Genomic DNA, 20,823 nt, shown 5'->3' on the forward strand with positions numbered 1-20,823 from the left:
CATCCCCTAGTCCAATTGAAAAAAGCATTTGATATAATATATTGACTCAATTTATTTTGAAAAGTATCTAGTCTACTAACCTGACAACTCCCGGTGCAGTTCCACTGTTACACATGGGACCAGAACAAAGATATTTTCCTATATTTCAGTCCAATATTTGCTGTATCTGGGGCTTGAGTGAGAGAACGGAAGAGGCTTAATCTGTAAAGTTAGCGTAACTGCTTTCCCCCCCATCTGAATATTGGACCTTTTGTTAACTGATAATGTAAATATTTGTCATCCTTGGTTAGAAGTGCAAAAGAGGCGTATGTAGAAAGAGAAGGAAATGGTGTCTCTTCATAGGTAGAAGGAGCCTAGCTTCTGCAGACAGAGGAGTGGCTACTATTGATTTTTCTTGTGAGTCTTTCTAAAATCTACTTCAGGATGAGCAGAAGCATTCCTAGTGAGTACGAGCAGGGGGGGAAAACTCTAGCAGGAACTGGAGGGGTGTTTTCTTTTAAAGCATGAGAGTGAATTGGCCTAAATGGAAGAGACAGTGACTTTCAGGACTTTTAGCCAGATTGCTTTCTACAAATTCGGGAAAATAATTCATTATTGATGCTGTTTAATTGACAGAACTATTCCAAAGGAGCTTAGTTTCAACAAACTGCAGTTTCCTTGTTTAGACATTCACATTAAAGCTGTGCTTTTGTCTATACTGAACCATTCTTCAAGCCTTTGAAACAAAAGATGAAGCATGCAATTATATACATCATGGGTTTTTTTTTTTAATCCTTGTTTACTGACAGGAGTAAACTGTCAGCGTCAAACAATCTGAACATTCAGCATGTTAGAAAAGATTCCCAAACCAAATTGATATCAGCGTATTCTTCAGCCATTAATTTTGGATGCATCTTGTTTTTATGATGTGCTGAAGGAACACTGCTACAGACGTATTTTTGTGCAGCTTGATCACTTTTGAGTCAACTCTGTTTTTCATCTCAAAATTCCCTGGGCCACGTGCTTGCTTTATTTTCTCTTGAAATCAGAACTGCCTCAAGTGCCTAACTATAGGTCAGTAGGCTATATGAACAGTTGCAGGTCTGACAGGTAGATAATGACTTTTATATTGAAAGATATTGTCAAAGGTAGCCTGTGTCTTCAAAAGACAGCAATGCAAGTGTCAGGCTGTACTTTCTCCTGCTCTTTTGCCTATGTCACTTTGAAACCTGACTCATTTTTTATGTATGTGAGATTCTTCAAACATTCTTCAAGTACATGTATGCATTATGTGAGTCAACACAGCTATTGTCAATGCTCACAGACAAAACATTTCTTTCTGGAGGAGTATTCCTGTTGTATTTTAGCTGTGAACATTTTGCTATCATCTTCAAAGACAGATGGGATCTTCACTGCTTGCTTTCTACCAAGAAGCAATTATAAATGAAGACTAGAAGGGAACGATACAGAAGTGTGGCAAGTTTATGGAGGAATTATATTGCAGGAAAACACAAGTAACACATCTTTGCAAGGCATTGCTTAAAGGTCCTTTCAAAAATGCTTGGAACAAAACTTTTGAAGATTTGAAGTAAAACTGTACAAATTTATTCTATGAGTAATATAATTTAATAGAGAATAATACAGTTTCTAGACAAGAGCTCTTGTTATGTTTCTATAAAAGGAATACAAAATGTATGAGGATAATGCCATTCTCTACTTTGAGACCATGAGATTTCACAGTGTCAGTGTGCTGGGTGAATTGTGCTCTACAGTGCTGCTTAGAAGTGTTCACGGGAAAAACATCTTGTGGAACCTCCTACACTAGGAGTATTCCTTATCATGAGAGATGACAGGACCTTTGATATGGTCCATGTTTTCATGGTTTGTTGATGGCTGCCTGTGGGGATGCATGACTGTCAAGAACGGTACTCTGCCTTCAGCCCTTAATGCAATGAAGTTAGGGCAACCTTTTTAGTAGCTTCAGTGGTACAAGGAATATCAGAAGCTTTGCTCGAAGCCATTCACTCTTGCACCAAAACTTATCCATGGGCACCAAACCAGAATTTTGCCCTTTTTGCTGCCTAGTGCCAATTTACCTGATATTGAATCCTTTTTCCCCTTCTCTGTATACTTGTCATCATGAAACCAAGGCTCCAAAGTAATCCCTAAATCATATCCCTAATAATTTTTTCATTATTTCTGTTGGTCTGTTCCACCTACTACAGATCAAAACAGCAAGAAAAGTCCTACCATGTACTATTTAAGAGTGCACATAGTAGCTGCTTCTCTGATAGCATTGGCTGCCTCTTGTCTTCAACAGCTGCCATTTTTGGATTAAAAAAAAAATAGTTTGAAAAAACTTTACAGTATGCAATTAATTAATATGCAATTGGTTAATTGCAGCACTATGTGAGTTGAAAAGTGACATATAAAGCATGCAGGGATGATACTGTCTTCTACAGAGATTTCAAGGAAAGAAATCGGCTTTTGTAGAGGAACTGGTTTTATAAGGAACAGCACAGTTCTCATTCAAAATTGGAGTGAACTCATGGTTTATGGCTCTTAATCTTGTTTGTAACTTGAAATACCTGCAACAACTTGCTTTGTCCCCACAGAGCTTTAAAGCTTTGTCTCTTTTTTCCTTTGTTCATTGAAGATAACATTTTGGAAACAGTCAAAGGGTTTGTTCAAACTTTCAAGTACATTAGAAGACCACACACTCATTCAAAGTGCCTATAACAAAAACATTTCCTCTGAAGTCCTGATGGGAATTGCAGTAAAAGAAATCTTCTTTCTTTAGCTTCAGAGATATTATAAGGAAAATGATTAATATATGATGGGAGGCATTTTAAAAAATGTTACAAAACCTAGGATAATAAAATGGAAACAATTTTTCACACTGACAAGAATTTTTTTAAAAAATATTATAACAGAAATAATCATTTTCACACAAACTAGCAGTCCATGAATGTCTTTCATGTTCATGTACAAATGTGGACTGTCTTTTCTTTAGGAAGAATAATTTTTCTTTAAGAATAATACTTATTGCTAGAAATAAACACTTACTGTTAAAGCAAGCATCAATTAGTGCAATCACTATAAAATTGTGAGCCCGTAACATGTCATATCACTGTATTATCTGGGAACTTCATGTTTCCTGAGCTATTTGCATCAAATTTCTTCTAGTTTTTCAGGTGCAATCACAGGGATTCCTCATGTTTGTTTGATTAAATAAGATTTCACTTGTCTTACTTTCCTTTGCTGTCAAATAAGGATAATATTTTTAATAGAATAATGTGGGGTTTAATTTGGCTTTTCTATATAGTTATTCATGAATGCTCTCTTTTGAAGGAGTACTGGTATTAAAACTGGTTAAATCACAGATTTTTATTTCATGAAAATCTTTCACATTGTCAATTTCTTTGTAAATGGAAGCAAAGCCAATTTTAAAAATATCTTTCTCAAAAAAAGTATGACATACTTTCATCTAATAGTTAACTAAAAAAAAAAAAAATTTTAAAAGAAGCATCGCACTTTTGATGTATTACTTGTATTGTAATATTTCATAACATACCATATTACTTACTGCTGTTCCAAACATCTTCATAAAAATTATATCACGTCATGCAATTTGTAATGAGATTTGTTTTGATATAATTTCTCAAGCTTTTTAAAACGAATACACTTTCATTGAATGAAGCGCCATTTGTAATTTCTTTGTTGCTATTTGTGGGAAATTTTGCCGAAATTGGTGTCACTTTTTGCAGAAAAAGACTGAATTGAAATGGCAAATTCAGCCAAAATCTGCTTGGAGAAGCCTTGCTGACCAGCTCAGTTGCTGTGCGCGATCTACAACAGAGCACTGCTTGATGCTCTCCCCTCAGCTGCCTGGGTAAGTACATGCTGCAGCACAGCAGACGCCAAGCATGGCAGGGCCCTACAAGTCTGCTGACGGCAAGGCTGTTATCCCTCTTATTTGTCAAGTGCACAGTAACTACTATCATTTATAATGCCAAACTGTTCATTTTATTCTTCTTGTGCATCTTTTGCTACACAGTATTTCTATTTGTTTAGCATGTTGGCACCCCAGTGCAAGGCCAACTAAAGGTTGCTATTGCAATTTAGCCTGTTTCCAAGCAAAGACGCCAAGCTTTTTCCACATACTGAGCTTTGTTTGAAAGAAATCAAGTGAATTCACATGTTCTCTAAGCACAAAGGCTAACATCCATTTTCAGAGTATATCATCACAGAGCAGAACAACATGTTCTCTGTTTAAAGTGACTCTACTCCTTGTACTAGAACATAAACCACTAAGTATTTCTTTGGAGGGGAAGCTCTATTAAAAGTCTCATGAAGATAGCCCACATAATTTTATTCAAGTTATCAAGTATTTGAGGCCTTAGAAAAATCATTTAAGCTACGATGAAGATCATTTGTGCAGGGCGAGATCGGGCTGTAGCGGGCGAGCGGTTTCTGTGCTCTGGGCCCCCCCGAGCAGCAGCCCGAGACCTGCCTGGACCCGGAAGTTCCCGGCAACGAATCAGGAGAGGAGGGGGCGTAGCCGGAGGCACCGCAGGAGATTTAAATGTGGTGAAACCATAACAAACAGCCAGTCGGCAGCAGGGGCAGCAGCGGCAGCGACTGAGGTTAATGCGGGGCGAGATCGGGCTGTAGCGGGCGAGTGGTTTCCATGCTCTGGGCCCCCCCCGAGCAGCAGCCCGAGATCTGCCTGGACCCAGAAGTTCCTGGCAACGAATCGGGAGAGGAGGGGGCGTAGCACCACCCCCTGTGATCGGGTGATTAAGAGCCTCTAGGAGGACAGGGACTGATCCCTGCCCAGAGGGGAGAGGGGGAGTCCACAGTGACTGTGTGAGTCAGCAGTGACTGTGTGTGTCCTGGGGCGGGGGAGGCCACAGCTGTTTGCAGCTCGTTGGGGAGAGCACTGACTCTCTCCCAGTGCACAAGGAGAGGAAGGCGCCAAGGAGCTGTGAATCTTCTGCTGTCAGTCAGCAGCAGCGGCGGCAGTGATAGCGACTGAGGTGAGTGTGGGCGAGGGTGAGATGGGGCTGTACCGGGCGGGTTCCGTACTCAGGGCCACCCGAGCAGCAGGCCCCCGAGTCCCGCCCCAGGACAGGAGGGGGCATAGCCGGAGGCACTGTGGGAGATTTGAAGGGCCCCCTGGGGAGCGAGAGCGACCCGGAGCGTGGTGAACAGGAGCGCGCAAACAGGGGCGTGGCAGTTTGTGCAGCAGTTTGCGCAGGCAGGGCGAGCAGAGTAGGCAGGCAGGAAGGTATGGTTTCCACTCGGCAGGGCCCTAAGTCCCTTGCGGGTGCCAGAAAAGACATGGCAACCCAAACGGACCTGCCGCGGAAGCATGCGGAGGTGCAGGTGTCAGGCTGCAGGGAGTGCCAGAGCCTGGCCCTGGCCCTGGCACTCAAGGATAACGGAGACCTGACCTGTGTGAGGTGCGAACAGGTCGTCGACCTGATCTCCTTGGTGGCGCTACTCAAGGAGGAGGTGGAAAGGTGAAGGAGTACAAGAGCATCCCAGGAAGAGGATGGCGGGCAGTGCTGTTCCCTGCCTGTCCTGGGGAAAACGGACGGGCCTAATGCTCCCTGGGTAGTGGAGGATCCTCTTCCTCCTCCACAAGGAGCAGGAGGAGACCTAGGGGATGGTGGGGAATGGAGGCAGGTCCCTGCTCAGGGTGGCAGGCGAATCCCATCCCGACCTTCCTCCCCTCCCCACGTCCCCCTGCAGAATAGGTATGAGGCGCTGGAGCCTGAGCATCTTCCTGAGTGTCAGGAAGACACAAATCTACGTGAAAGATCCTCTACGGGGCTACGTAAACAGAAGCAACCGAGTAAGAGGGTTGCAACCAGCTCCAAAAAGGAGAAAAGAAAAGTAATTGTTATAGGCGACTCCCTGCTAAGGGGAACGGAGGGCCCCATATGCAGGCCAGACCCGACTCACAGGGAAGTCTGCTGCCTCCCTGGGGCTCGGGTAAGGGATGTTGCCAGGAGGATTCCTCAACTGGTGAGGCCCTCTGACTACTACCCACTATTAGTATTCCAGGTGGGTAGGGATGAGATTGAAGAGAGAAGTCCCAGGGCAATCAAAAGGGACTTCAGGGCCCTGGGGCATTTGGTAAAGGGGGTAGGTGTGCAGGTGATATTCTCTTCAATTCCTTTGGTATTTGGTGAAAATAGGGAAAAGACTATGAAAGTACAACAGATTAATATGTGGTTAAGAGACTGGTGCCGAAGGTGGGATTTTGGGTTTGTTGACCACGGGGTGGCTTTCATGGCACCGGGCCTGCTTATGCCGGATGGGGAACAGCTGAGTCAGAAGGGGGAAAGGGTTATGGCCCAGAAGTTGGCAGGGCTGGTTAAAAGGTCTTTAAACTAGGTTCGATGGGGGAGGGGGATAAGACCAGGGCAGCCACAAATAAACCTAGGGGTGACAGGCCTGCGTTGGGGGCAAGGCCGCTAGCCCAGCTGAAGTGTGTTTACACCAATGCACGCAGTATGGGCAACAAACAGGAAGAGCTAGAGGCCACTGTACAGCAGGAAGGTTATGATGTGGTTGCCATCACAGAAACGTGGTGGGATGACTCTCATGACTGGAGTGCTGCTATGGATGGCTATAAGCTCTTTAAGAGGGACAGGCGAAGCAGGAGAGGCGGTGGGGTAGCGCTGTATGTTAGGGAGTGCTTGGACTGTGTTGAAATTGAGGAAGATGGTGAGGATGACAAGGTTGAATGTTTATGGGTGAAGATCAGGGGGAAGGTCGGCAGACATTAAGGAAGGCGGACATTACGGTGGGAGTCTGTTATAGACCAACCAGGATGAGCAGGCGGACGAGGCATTTTACAAGCGGCTGTCAGAAGCCGCCCGGTCGCCGGCCCTTGTACTCGTGGGCGACTTCAACTTGCCGGATGTCTGCTGGAAATACAGCATGGCAGAGAAGAAGCAATCTAGGAGATTCCTCGATTGTGTGGAGGACAACTTCCTCATGCAAGTGGTAAATGAGCCCACTAGAGGAGGGGCCCTGCTTGACCTGTTGTTTGTGAACAGAGAAGGACTAGTGGGAGATGTGAGGGTCGGTGGCCGTCTTGGGAGTAGCAACCACGAAATATTAGTTTTCGATAGTGGGGGAAGTAAGGAGGGGCAAGAGTAGAACTTCTGCCTTAGATTTCCACAGGGCAGACTTTAGCCTGTTTTAAGAGGCTGGTGGACCGAGTCCCTTGGCAATCGGTCCTGAAGGGCAAAGGAGTCCAGGAAGGCTGGACATGCTTCAAAAGGGAATTGCTAAATATTCAGGAGCAGGCTGTCCCAGTCTGTAGGAAGGCAAGCCGTCGGGGAAAAAGACCGGCCTGGTTAAACAGGGAACTTAGACTAGAACTTAAGAAAAAAAAGAGAGCCTACTTGCTCTGGAAGAAAGGTCGGGTAACTTGGGAGGTCTATAGGGACGTGGCCAGGTCGTGTAGGGAGAAGATTAGAAGGGCCAAAGCTCAATTAGAGCTCGATTTGGCTGCTACAGTCAAAGACAACAAAAAAAGCTTTTACAAATACATCAACAGCAAAAGGAGGGTCAAGGAGAGCCTCCACCACTTGCTGAATGAGGAGGGTAGTGTAGTGTCAGGGGATGAGGAAAAGGCAGAGGTGCTCAATGCCTTCTTTGTCTCGGTCTTTAATGTCAAGACCGATTGTCCTCATGAGACTCGGCCCCCAGAGCCGGAAGTTAGGGACGGGGGGCTGTGTGAACCTCCCAGGATCCAGGAGGAGATGGTTAGTGACCTGCTGTGCCAGTTGGACACCCACAAGGCTATGGGCCCGGATGGGATTCACCCCAGAGTAATGAAAGAACTGGCAAATGAACTTGCCAAACCACTCTCTATTATCTACCGGCAGTCCTGGTTAACTGGAGAAGTTCCAGCTGACTGGAAATTAGCAAACGTAACGCCCACCTACAAGAAGGGTCGGAAGGACGATCCAGGGAACTATAGGCCTGTCAGCCTGACCTCGGTGCCAGGCAAGGTGATGGAACAGATCATCCTGAGTGCCATTACACAGCACATGCAGGACAATCGGGGCATCGGGGCCAGCCAACATGGATTCATGAAAGGCAGGTCCTGCTTGACCAACCTGGTCTCCTTCTATGACAAAGTGACCCGCTTAGTAGATGAGGGCAGGGCTGTGGATGTAGTCTATCTAGACTTCAGTAAGGCATTCGACACTGTCTCCCACAGCATCCTCCTGGACAAACTGGCTGCCCGGGGCTTGGATGGGTGGACTCTTAAATGGGTTAAAAACTGGCTGGATGGCCGAGCCCAGAGAGTGGTGGTGAATGGGGCAAAGTCCAACTGGCAGCCGGTCACTAGCGGTGTTCCCCAGGGCTCAGTTCTGGGGCCGGTGCTGTTCAATATCTTTATAGATGATCTAGATGTAGGGATTGAGTGCACCCTCAGCAAATTTGCAGATGACACCAAGCTGGGTGGGAGTGTCGATCTGCTGGAGGGTAGGAAGGCCCTACAGAGGGATTTGGACAGGTTAGATAGATGGGCCGAGACCAACGGCATGAGGTTCAACAAGAACAAGTGCCGGGTCTTACACTTCGGCCACAACAACCCCATGCAGCGCTACAGGCTGGGGGAAGAGTGGTTAGAAAGCGGCCCGGTGGAAAGAGACCTGGGGGTGCTGATCGACAGCCGGCTAAACATGAGCCAGCAGTGTGCCCAGGTGGCCAAGAAGGCCAATGGCATCCTGGCCTCTATTAGGAATAGTGTAGCCAGCCGGTCTAGGGAAGTGATCGTCCCTCTGTACTCGGCACTGGTGAGGCCACACCTTGAGTACTGTGTCCAGTTCTGGGCCCCGCACTTCAAGAAAGATGTTGAGGTGTTGGAGCGAGTCCAGAGGAGGGCGACCAAGCTGGTGAAGGGTCTGGAGGGTCTGACCTACGAGGAATGGCTGAGGGAGCTGGGGTTGTTTAGCCTGGAGAAGAGGAGGCTCTGAGGTGACCTTATTGCAGTCTACAACTACCTGAAGGGAGGTTGTAGTGAAGTGGGAGTTGGCCTCTTCTCCCGGGCAACTAGCGATAGGACAAGAGGGCACAGCCTCAAGCTTCGCCAGGGGAGGTTCAGGTTGGACATCAGGAAGAATTTTTTTTCAGAAAGGGTTATTAGACATTGGAATGGGCTGCCCAGGGAGGTGGTGGAGTCACCATCTCTGGATGTGTTTAAGAAAAGACTGGACATGGCACTTAGTGCCACGGTCTAGTTGACAGGGTGGTGTAAGGGCAATGGTTGGACTCGATGATCCCTGAGGTCTCTTCCGACCTGATTGACTCTGTGACTCTGTGACTCTGTGACTCTGTGACTCTGTGACTCTGTGACTCTGTGACTCTGTGACTCTGTGACTCTGTGTGATTTTTTACATTGTTTAAAATAACCTATACCAGTTGTGAGTGAGGCTTGTAAGGCCCTTATCTAGCTCCACAGATGTTACAGAAGGTGGATCAAGCCCCAGCTCTGTATCACATGAAAGGGGAAACATCAGACAGGTGTGGGAAACATGTATGCAGGTTTATTCTGCAGAATAGTCATGGGCACATAGCAGAGATAAAGACAAATGGTGATGATTAATTTATCTTCAAAAAAAAAAAAAATTTCCAGTGATTTTCTTAGAATGTTTGCAAGACAGTTTATTTGCAGCAACTGCTTCATGTATCTGTTTTACCCCCAGGAAAGACAGAATTTCATCTAATGAAAGCAAATCTCACCTGACTATGTTGAAGGCTCGTGCACTGAATATTCCTGGGTACTATGCAACCATAGCTAACAACCCCTACATGGCCCACATAGTAGAACAGTATTTCCTTATGCAGAACTCTTTTATCTGAGAACTTTTGGCTTGTTCCTAATGAAAGGGCAAATTCTTCCTACTGGCTCCAAATTTATCCTCATTCACAGGATGATATAAACGAAGTGTCTCTTAGTATGTCTCCTTCAACAATGGAGAATGAAAGAATTGGTACAATACGAGCTTCCCACTATTGCTCCTACTGCTGCCACAGTCCTTGTACTGCTTCTCTAATAAAATCCCATGTGCAGTACAACTGCACTATTCCTTCTGCCTGAGAAATCCAATAGCCCATGAATATGGGAAGAATGGTACTAGTATCAGTCAATGGAACATTTTCTCATATTCTAGCATTTTCTAACCTGAAAAAGTCCCCAGGTTCCTTTATTATTTAAAGAGAACATAGGAGTGTTATACAGTCAAGAACATGCATCAAAATGTGAAGTTTATATCTAAACTTGTGGACCCACAATATTTTTGAGTCATATGTTAACCCTGTGCCATGTCAGCATGAGTGTTTACATGTGAACATGCACAACATATACGAGCCCTATATTTTGATGGGTTTTTCTTTATGGCAATAATAAGTGCATGCTCAGGCCAGGAAGGAGCTACAGCATGTTCATCTATCATGGGTCAGTCTCAGTGCAGCCCCAGAATTTTTTTTGTGTTAGTGTGTCCAGATGGGCTATTATTGCTATAAAAGAGCTGATGTTGAGAAGGAGAATGATGCTGAGACAGACAAAGAGAACAGGGGTAGATCTTGCCTTGGGAATAGTGGGATCTAACCCAGCAGAGCTTCATACATCTCACTAAAACCTTTCTTTGTCATTCTGTCTTAATAGTACCATGCATGTAGCACAACACAAGCTGTAACAGAGAGGAAATGTGCCACAACAAATGCAAGGTGTCGGAAGTTACGGAACATACCAACATGTAGTTTCCACATATATATTTTTTTGCTAGTGTTTAAATGCATCATAGAGTTTTCACGCATTTGTCCACCTGCACAGTATCCCTCAGTAGGGAGTTTTCTGGCTATCTCCAAGCTTTCAAAGATGAGCATGTGGCAATTCAGTCTGAGTGTTGGCATGGACCTGCTAACATCAGTTTGCTTCTGTCCCTGGTTGGTGAAGGCATCTCTGGTATCCTTGAATTACCTGTCTGCATATTTTTTTGTTTAGGATCTCCCCACTTTGTTTCACAGATGTTTCTTAGTACTACCAAAAGTTATCTTGAAGGGAAATATTTTCTCTTGGAGCTAGAGAAACTTTCTCTCTCTGGGAAGGGAAATGACTGCAGCTGTATAGTCACAGTACAGCTGTCTTGAATCGCACAATTCCCCCAGCAAAGAGAAAAGTTCAACCTGTCTAATGACCTATAAAAACCATTAACATTTTCCTTGATTTCTGTGGAATTAGATGACAGTTCTTGGCAGAATCAGCAGTACCATAAATAGGCAGATTGTTCAATGAATAGCAGAGAGGGAGTATTGCTGGCCGTGCTCCTTTCCTAATTTTGTATGAAAAGGGTTGTTTTTTGGTCTGTGCTTGTGCATAGATCAGCCTGCATTCCCTGAGTTGAAGGAAATCTGCTCGACCTCTTGGTTTACATTCCTGCTATGTAGAATTATTTTGTGCTGTTGCTCTGTACAGCTCAGCATCCCTCCTTTTAAACTGAGCTAGGAATGTGGTGTTAATATGAGATTCCTTTTGCCTACAGAAAGGAAGCCACAGAGCAGCTTTTCACTAGCATCATCCCTAACAAAATACAAACAAATCCAAGGGGTTCAAAACTCATTCCTCTAATGCAGAGCAGTTAGCAAATGAAACAGTTAGTTAATGAAGTTTTAAAGGTCTCATATGCCTAATTATTTGAAACTGTATCCTGCTCACAGACTGATACTGGAAGAAGTTCAACAAAGTTAATTAGCAGGTATTTTGGCAGTCTGCTCAGTTTAATTCTCTTGCTACATCCTACTAGGTCAGACTATCCAGAGGGTAATAATAAAAAAAAGCTTTGGAAAATTCTATCTTGGCTGAGTGGTTGTACGTCATGAGCAATTGCTCTTACACTCTTGCTGCACGTATTATTTTATAAGTTACCTGAGCAGATTTTGCTGTTAGAGATGCAAGTGGACACTTACCCACATTGGTAAGGTTGGGAAATAGAAGGAACATTTTTTTCTTGATTCAATTACTTAGAGAAAACCACAATAAAGCCAGAGCCTTCAGGTGGTATTCTGTTACCTGACTCACTTCAGCCTCTTAAACGGAGGAGGAGGAGGTGCTTGCAATGGCAGAACACCCATCAGGAGACAGCCGAGATCTGTGGTCCCAGGAAGAATAATGGTGCAGAAATAGTGGTTTAACAAGTTTGGCGGTGGGGGGGGGGGGGGGATGTCTGTGATTTCTCAGGGAAAATGGAGAGATTACAGTTTGTATTCTGTATGTATACAGTCCTTGGAGCAGATAGTGTGTCTGGTAAAAAGAGGTATGACTACTGTTAATCCAAAGTATGATATCCTTTTTAGAATATGAATTCCATCTTTTGGGTACACCTGGAAACCTGGTGCTAGACTCTTGAATCGGAAGTTCACAGTAGCCTAAGCAAGTGGGCTCACATGGTAAATATCCTGAAGCACCAGATGCACGTTTGGTGCATGTGGTTAATCCACTTTTCAGTTCTGCAGAAACACCAGAAGTTAACGGTGCAGAGCTGTGCCTTTTCCAGGCATCTGCTTTCCCACTGCAGCAGGCATCAGCCATTCTGTGCCAGCTGCAAGCAGCAGTTTCTGGAGAAGTCCTTCACTCATGTTCTGCGTAAAGTCATGTTGTGCTTGCTTAAGCTCCTTAGTTAACCAAGCTAGATAAAGTACTGAGCTCTTTACTGGGGATAGATGGGTAAGGCCATGCTTCTACACCTCATCCAAAAGCCCAATGCAATTTGCTTTGGCTGGTAGGACAATGTTTTTTCACAGGAGCCAGCTGCTCAGAGGACAGAAACCTTCCACTCACATAACAGTTTTTCCTTCTCCTAATCTAATTTGCTTCTGACTCTCACTTGCCCCAGCACTGGCTGGATATTCCAGATGCACAATGAAAACCAAAACATCCTGCAGAAAGCCCAATTAACAGAAAAATCCATGACTCACAATGCAACTTCATGCCCTGACAATATTGCACCAAGTTCCAAATCTAGGGTCCGATGAAGTAACTGATTCTTGCAGGATGAAACACCCAGCACAGGCAACAGCACTCCAACACCAGCCTCTGAACTCCTTCAGCCTGATTTTTTCACTAATACCAAAGTTTTGGTGTTAATGAATACCAAGCTTGCAGAAGGCAGGCATGTGGTAACTAGGGCTGACCAGGAAAAGGGACATGTGGGAGAAATTCACACGGAGGTCTTTTACAAGGAAACAGTATTTTTTTTCTGTGTTCCAAAGAGCATAACAACTAAATATTTTTATCTTGTTGGTATTAGCTTGGTAATGAGTGACCCATACTGCTCTTATTTTCTATCATGTTGTTCTCTCAAACCTCCATTACTTGCACATGTATGCATGAGTCTACTGCAAGATTTTATAAGATCAGGTAAAGAGCACTGGCACTACTACCACAGAAGATGAAATCTAGGTTGGCAAGGGGTTCAGATTTAAACTTTTCTTTAGCAAGTAGGGGTACTGATTAGTCTCATACTTGTTTCTGGAACTTCATTATTGTGCTAAATGCCTTTTGAGTGATGTACTGTATACAGAGGATAAGCATATCTTGGGGCCTGTGATATGTTTTTTAAAAAAGTAAATATTACACAGTACAGTCTTGGGATCTGCATAATGTCACCAGAAACATCTGCAGATCTTCAATTCCCTCTAATCTTATTACTTTCCTAACAGCTATAAACTGATGCCTCAAAATGCAACATTTACTATGGGCAAAAAGGTTTCTTCTCGCCAAACGGAATTCCTCTGCTGGAGAAAGAGTCCAGTGACAATAGCAGCAGTAAGATAGAGTTTGTGACACTTGTGCTGAAGAGTGAATAGAAGTCATTCGCAATTCCTGTTAAAGTTTCAAAGTCTCAGCCCTCTACTGTGACCCTTCAGATATTAGTGGGTTTTTTTTCCTTAAATCATCAACTGTTCACGTCTCTTGACTGCAACCTCTGCAGAGTTATTGTTCCCTCTGTAGCTGACTCAAAAGCCAGAATGCAATGAAAAGGTATCCACACATCATTGTTCTAACAATTTTAAAATTAGTTTCATGGTTTTAGGTGCTGGACTGGCGAGATTGTCCTTTTCAGAATATTTGGACTTGCAGTATTTTGATAATTAAAAACCAGTTGTAGATGCATTGGGATAGCCTGCTAGCCTTTTGACAGTATAGGCTTGTATTTTTACACATGGTTTGGAATGGCCACCAGTGACTTCAGCCAGTTGCAAGAACTGGTAATTCTATAATGAGAAAGAACAACTTTGATAAGTACTACCCACTGGTGAAATAAAGTTTGTATAGATATTCACAACAGATAATTTAAAGTTCTCATCCTTTCTAATATTTAGTGTTATCTAACATGTCTTGTGTTATGTTCATGTTTTCTGACAGTCCCTCTTTCTTGCCTGCTTTAAACAGAAGTGACACGTAATTTCAGACATGATGCACTGAGATGAACAGTTCTCGCCTCATAAAGCTGTTGTGTCAGTTGGCAAACAGAAAGATTGAAGGAGATTGCACTGCTTCACAGCTAGTCCAGACTTTGACAGGTTCCTATCCAATCCTGGAATAAGAAGCTTTAAAGCATTGCATGCCATGCACAAGACTGCTGAATCACCAGGCTGTTTCAGTCTTGTGAAACTATGTACATCAGGTTTGTGATACACGTGAAAGAATGAACAGAAGTTTGTATATGGGTCTGTTACTTTCCAGAATATATTAACCCACCATTTTTACACAAAAGGTGTTACATGTAGAAAACAAAGTCTTTCTCTTTTGCCAACATCTCCAGTTACTATTTCAGTCCTACAGTGCTACTTCAGAGTCCCATCTCTCAGTATACTGGCATCATCTTCTGAGTGCAGTAGAAGCGTATGTAGCCCTATCAGTCAAGGTGTTAACTTTGCCCTGGGAATGTTCACACGGCTGAAGCTCAGTGGCATAGAGTCAGCTGGGTCTTGTCTTTGTCCTTACCTTCACCCTTTCTCCTTGAACCAAATCATTCTGTGGTTTCTGACCCATAAGATAAAACACTAAAATTGACTTTTCTTTGATACACCGTATGTGACTATTATTTTGGAAACATAAAAGACTATGGATTTGTTGTCACAGGTTTATTTCTGATACTATTGTGGGTTGGGAAATAGCCATTAGTGCTATCAGAAGGATTATTTGACAAAGCGATAAAAAAATATTGCGTGGCTACCAGGCAATGAATGTAACTGGAAAACCTCTACAGAATGAAAATTTCTGCAATCCAAACTGAACAGATCTAGTGCTCTAAAAATACAGCTTGACTAACCAATCTAATGTTGTCCCAAGACTCAAAAACAGTAAAGAAAACCATGAAAACTTAAGACCATTCCATGCAATAACGGCTGTTAAGTGTGACTTTTTGCAACTTACATTACTTTCAGAAATTTAAATTAGAATAGATTTTATTTTTAGCTTGATTAATTCAGTTGCGTTAACCATTATGATATTTGTTAATTAGAGGTTTGTTTAACTGAAACTAAGAAGAAACATCATTATATTAAATCTTTCTCCATTGAAGTCAAGCTTCTAGAAACATGTATAGTGGGGTTATAACTGGTTTAAGTGGTGGAACTAATTCTATGGGCTGAATCTTACGAAGGAGGTAAAACCAGATGATTATCATAGTCCTTTTCAGTCTTAGTCTTGAAAATCAGTCTTTAATTTCTGGCCATCTGCTTCTCTTCGTGAAAAGGAGTGGATACTATTTCTTTGTATCATGTGAGACTTGTGAAACACCCTAGTGCAACATTTACAAGCAACATAAAAATTCGTGAGAAGAATTCTGCCTTTAGAACAGCATTTCTGCAGTACAGTGTCAATGTGATAAATAAGACATAAAAAGGCATTACCTGCACATTGATGAGAAGTGGGGAAAAATAGCCAAAATACTGAATAGCTGCCTATCTACAGAACACTGCCCAGCTGTGTGCTGGATGAGGCAAGGGTCCTGCTGAAGGTATCATTTGGTTATGCAATTAAACAGTGCATTTCTTTGCATTTCTTAACTTCAGAAACATTGACTTAATAGCCTTCCTGCTTTTGGTTAGTTGGTTTCCGAAGTATTATGTATTCAAGGAATACTGAAGTTCTTGTAACATGGTAAACAACAATCAAGACAGAGTTCGCATTTCGTTACTCATCAGTCATAAAATAATGACTTCTTGCACGTCATCTAATAATGCTCCTAAAGGAAGAGGTAAAAGATAGAGGAAGGTTCATAAATGTTACAGCTAAGTCTAATAACTTCACAGTGTTATATCATTTTTCCACTTTTTTTCCTGTTTTCATTCTTCCTCCTAACAGTTCTTCAGACTTGGTCTTTTCTGCTTCTTCTTGCTGTGCTGTCACCTGTATTTCAGCACAGTTACTGCTGAAAATAGAGATGAGAATAACTATTTCCAAATTTCTTTTATATTTAGATATTATAATAAAAATATAATGAACCTGCAGTGAGTGATTTGCAACATCAGAATTCTGGTTTTCACTATATAAAATGTACTCAAAAGTGTCAAAACTTCACAAATAATATCAAAAATAATGAAAATTTTTAAAACTGTCAGAAAAATTTATACTGTACTAATATTTAGAGGGAAGTTTTCATTCTGAAATTGCTAATATCTTTTTGTCAAATTCTGTACTAAAACATTGCATTAATTCCTGGCCAGTTAACTGCATATCTGCAATAAAATGGAAGGAACTGTAAATCAAATGCAGTATGAATTGCTAAAATAAAGTTAGTAGTAGACATGCAAAAATGTATATAAACTGCTATATCTGTAATAACTAGATTCTGATTTTTTTCTGTTCAAATTCAAAAACAACTGCAATTATTGCTGTCAGGATGGAATTGTTAGCTGAATTCTGAAACAAATCTATGTAAAACAATTTTTGTAAAATTGCCCAGATCTTAAAAATACAGTAATGTTTCCTTTATTCATTCTTGTTAAGTTTTCAAGCCATTTCGTATTGTAAATTTGAATACTATACTTTACCATTCAGATGTGACAGCAGTAACTCTTGTAAGCTTCACATAGATCAAAACTTAAAAGCTTGTGATAGGCAACCTGATAACATCATGAAGGTTTGTTATCAGCTTGTAGGAAATGTTCCTCTTATTTCTATGTTGTCATAGTTGTTATAAATTAAGCAGACTCACTCAATGCGAAGACAAAGGAAAAAAGGTGTAGAGTTGCATAAATATTCAAGTACTTGAAATTGTTTAAAGTTAATAAATAATTTGCCTAGCTTTGGACAAATTTATGCCATATCTGCTAAGGACCATCATCTAACATGTAATTAAACTGTCCTGTAAGTCTAATGTATTAGCCATGCAGAGTAGGTTACCATGTTTTATACAGTTTATCTTTATATTTGAATCTATGCCATTTGCATGACACTGACAAGTTGCCACAGCAATATCAGTTTTTCCCAACCCTGCGATGGCATGCCAAGGATAGTGCATGAGCATCAGTGCAACACTGGAAAAGATTTTAATAATATCTGTATAGGCTGCTAGTTTTCTTTCTTTTACTCAGGAAGGACAATGCCATCAAACAGCGTTCAGTTCAGGTGCACCTTTCCAGACAGTAAGTGTGTTACAGCATTTTAATGTTTTACAGAATTGATGCTTCATTTGTCATCGTGTGCCACCATATATCATCAAACTGTTTAAACTTTTGGAGAAAGGGTTCATTGGGTGTTGGATAGAAGACCAGGTCCAGGAAAGGTGTGCTGGCACAGAGGTGGTTATTTAGGGCAGTGTGGAGAGTTGTAGACCTCAGAGATGTGGTAAAACAGCAGCGCTTAGCATTGCGAACTAATCCTTTCTATGTTAGCTGGCATTGCAGACGTTTAAAATTGTGATATGATGTAGTAGAATATTGGCTATCACTTTTAATCTTGAAACAGAAGATTCATAAAACAAATTTACTTCCTTGACACACCACAGACACTTGTGAGGTTTCAGATTTTGTTTCTCTTCCTTTCTGCTCAAACTGGGCTTTCCCAGCCTTTCATAGGAATTACCAGAACCCTTTGGAGTTATATCTTCTAATGGAATACAGATGCCTCAGAGAAAACCTACAGTCTCCCTAAGGCGTAACTCTGACACAAAACAATTGCTAAAGATTACTGTAGCAAAAACTTCACAATTTATGCCTAAATCAGCTGTTGGGGAAAAGACTGACATGTCTCCAGGCTCTTCTGTCCAGAGGGTCCTTGTTTTTGCTAGGGTTCTCTTAGTTTCCTGCTCTGGGGAAATGACTGGCATTAAGGATAATGAATGTACTGACTCACACTTCTGTTAGCAATTAAGTCATATTAAAGATTCTCCCTCTGTGTGGGCGGAGGAAGCTGGGCCTCATTAGGGGTTCAGAAGGAAAGATCAATGTATTAATTAATGTACTAGAAAATGACAGCCAGGATCTCTGGATCTGATTTCAGGCAGTGTTCTAGCTGCAATATCTCATATGACAGCTCTTCTAGACTTAGTCAGAATTTGTTCCATTGGAAGACTGTTCATCCTCAAGAATTTGAACAGGATTTTCCATTGTTAAGTATCAACATTAATAGCTTATATTCCTCCTGAGAAAAATAATTCGTATCTGTTAATCACTGTGTATTGTTGGCATGGCTCTAGTTACCTCAGTGCAAAATTGAAGGTGAAACCCAGACAGAATTATTCCCCATATTCTTGTAGCAGTGTAGCCAAAATACTGAGAAATGGAAGTACTTAATTTATAGTGACTGTCTTTGTTCAGGAAAGGTTCATTGTCATCTTTTGTGGCCCTCTACACCTTGGTAAATAAACAGGATAGGTAATTTTGTAACTCTTGGCTCTGTAGCTGGACAAAAGCTGCTTCTTTTTTTTAATTACTAATTTTCAAATTCTTAAAATCTTACATGCACAAAGATGTTATTTTTTGAACTGTGAAAATTCCTCACAGATGATACACATTGTGTGTATTGAAGATTTTGGATTCAGAAAAGGATTGTTTATACAGGCAGCAAGGACACAAAAAGTTATGTGGCTGTTAAAAACTACTGTACTTAGAGCCTGGTGCACCTAAACTGTTATGTCAGGTAATTATCAGTGTTGCAACAAGACCTTTATCAAGATGGGCTATCCTATCTATTTGTAAATTTTAAAACACAGTTTGCATCTTCCACTGAAATATTTGGAGGTGGGTAACAGAAAATACAGTAAAATAGAGGCGATGGCAGCTGATCCAACATATTCCTAAGTGCTAAGCTTATTTTCTGGTATTTATTGTACATTCTGTCATTTGGACGGGGGTGGGGGCGGTGGTCAGGAACAAAAAAGTATTAGAAACTAGCCAGAAACTTTGCTGCATTCAGCAATTCTTTCATTCAACTTTTGTGGAGTGACACTGACTTTGCTCCCTCTCCCCCAAGATTTCTATTTCTTTGTTTCCATTGTTGTTAAATACTATTTTAATGCACAGGGTTTAACTTTTTGGCTGGATAGCGAATGATCGAAGTCCACACAATATGGTAAATACAGTTGCCTTTCACTTGGTTTTGTTTGCTTGCTTATATCATCCGTTTCTTGCCTTTCTATTATCTATTTAGACCGTAAGTGCTTTCAGGCAAAGACATTATATTTTTCCATATATTCACTTGGTTCATTTTCTCTAGGTTGACTTTAAATGTATTTTAATGGGCAATCCCAAGACAAGAATTTTTATCAGTTTTACCTGTAGTTTTAACTTGTTTGTAAAATTCTTAGTTTAACATTTTTAAAGAATTTTTTTTCCCCATGCATTTTTTCTTCACCTTAGAGAGTAACTGCTCAAACTGCTGTTTAGGCTTTGAAACCACTGACAGTCTGTTACGCCTTTTCAGATGTTGCTAAAATTCAATCTCATGTTTAATGATTCTCATTAGAAAAGAAATAATTTCTTAGATCCCTTAATTTACATGTACTTTGGCAAGAGCTGCTTATGACAGAGTTATTAATATTTTGTTCTCATATTGCTCATCTCTGAGTGACTGCGACTACCGGCAAGTATTTCGGGATGCATATAATTAATGAGAACCACGAGTATGCTTGGTTAACAAAAAAACGTTAGAGGAAGAATTAAATATCCTCTGCTAAGTAATACACTTTTATCCAAGGAGAAGACAGCTGATGGGCCTGGATGGTGTTCATGTTAGCATCATTTAATTCCTTGCATTTGGAAGGGATTTTGCTTTTCTTGTTTGAGGCAGGAAGAGCAGAACATTTTGTGCTGTGGTGTATCACTCAGGGTCTGTCCTTTACCTGCTGTCTATTACAGCTAGTGCTTTCTCTCCATTCTTCCCCTTCAACATTTCAGAGCATCACAAGCAAGGAGGGTGCTTGGTGTACAAAACGGACAGGAATAAACTAGAAGCCTAAATTGTGGTGGATACAGTTCAGATGGGAGGAACCGAGTTTCACACTGACCCATTTTCTGTACCTAAGTTGGACCAACAGCCTCAGAAAATACCTACTCCTCCCTCTGTTCAGCAAGAGCAGCTCGAGATCTCATGCTGTTTTTCCAGGGCCTGGCAGGGACAGCCAGGCTGGTGGTGCCTCATGACATTGGGCCATGACATTGCTGTTAAAAAAAAAAAAAGTATTGTTTCAGCTTCTTCTCCACCATTTTCGTTGGCACGGATAGTCTTCTCTAAGGTTGTCTGTGCTTGCTTGTGTACCAGTCACACTATGTTACAGGCAAAAGCACAAAAGCGTAAAC

General features: G+C 41.9%; 1 long non-coding RNA gene across 1 annotated transcript in view; it reads left to right on the plus strand.

Moving 5' to 3' along the window:
* LOC137661383 (uncharacterized) overlaps window positions 1-20,823 on the plus strand; it is a 31,390-nt gene that overhangs the window by 2,538 nt on the left and 8,029 nt on the right. The window contains exon 2 of the long non-coding RNA XR_011047856.1: window positions 3,747-3,871. This is a non-coding gene — a long non-coding RNA (uncharacterized lncRNA). The remainder of the gene's footprint in view (window positions 1-3,746; window positions 3,872-20,823) is intronic.

This window comes from Nyctibius grandis, chromosome 3, assembly GCF_013368605.1.
Source record: "Nyctibius grandis isolate bNycGra1 chromosome 3, bNycGra1.pri, whole genome shotgun sequence".
NCBI lineage: Eukaryota > Metazoa > Chordata > Aves > Nyctibiiformes > Nyctibiidae > Nyctibius > Nyctibius grandis.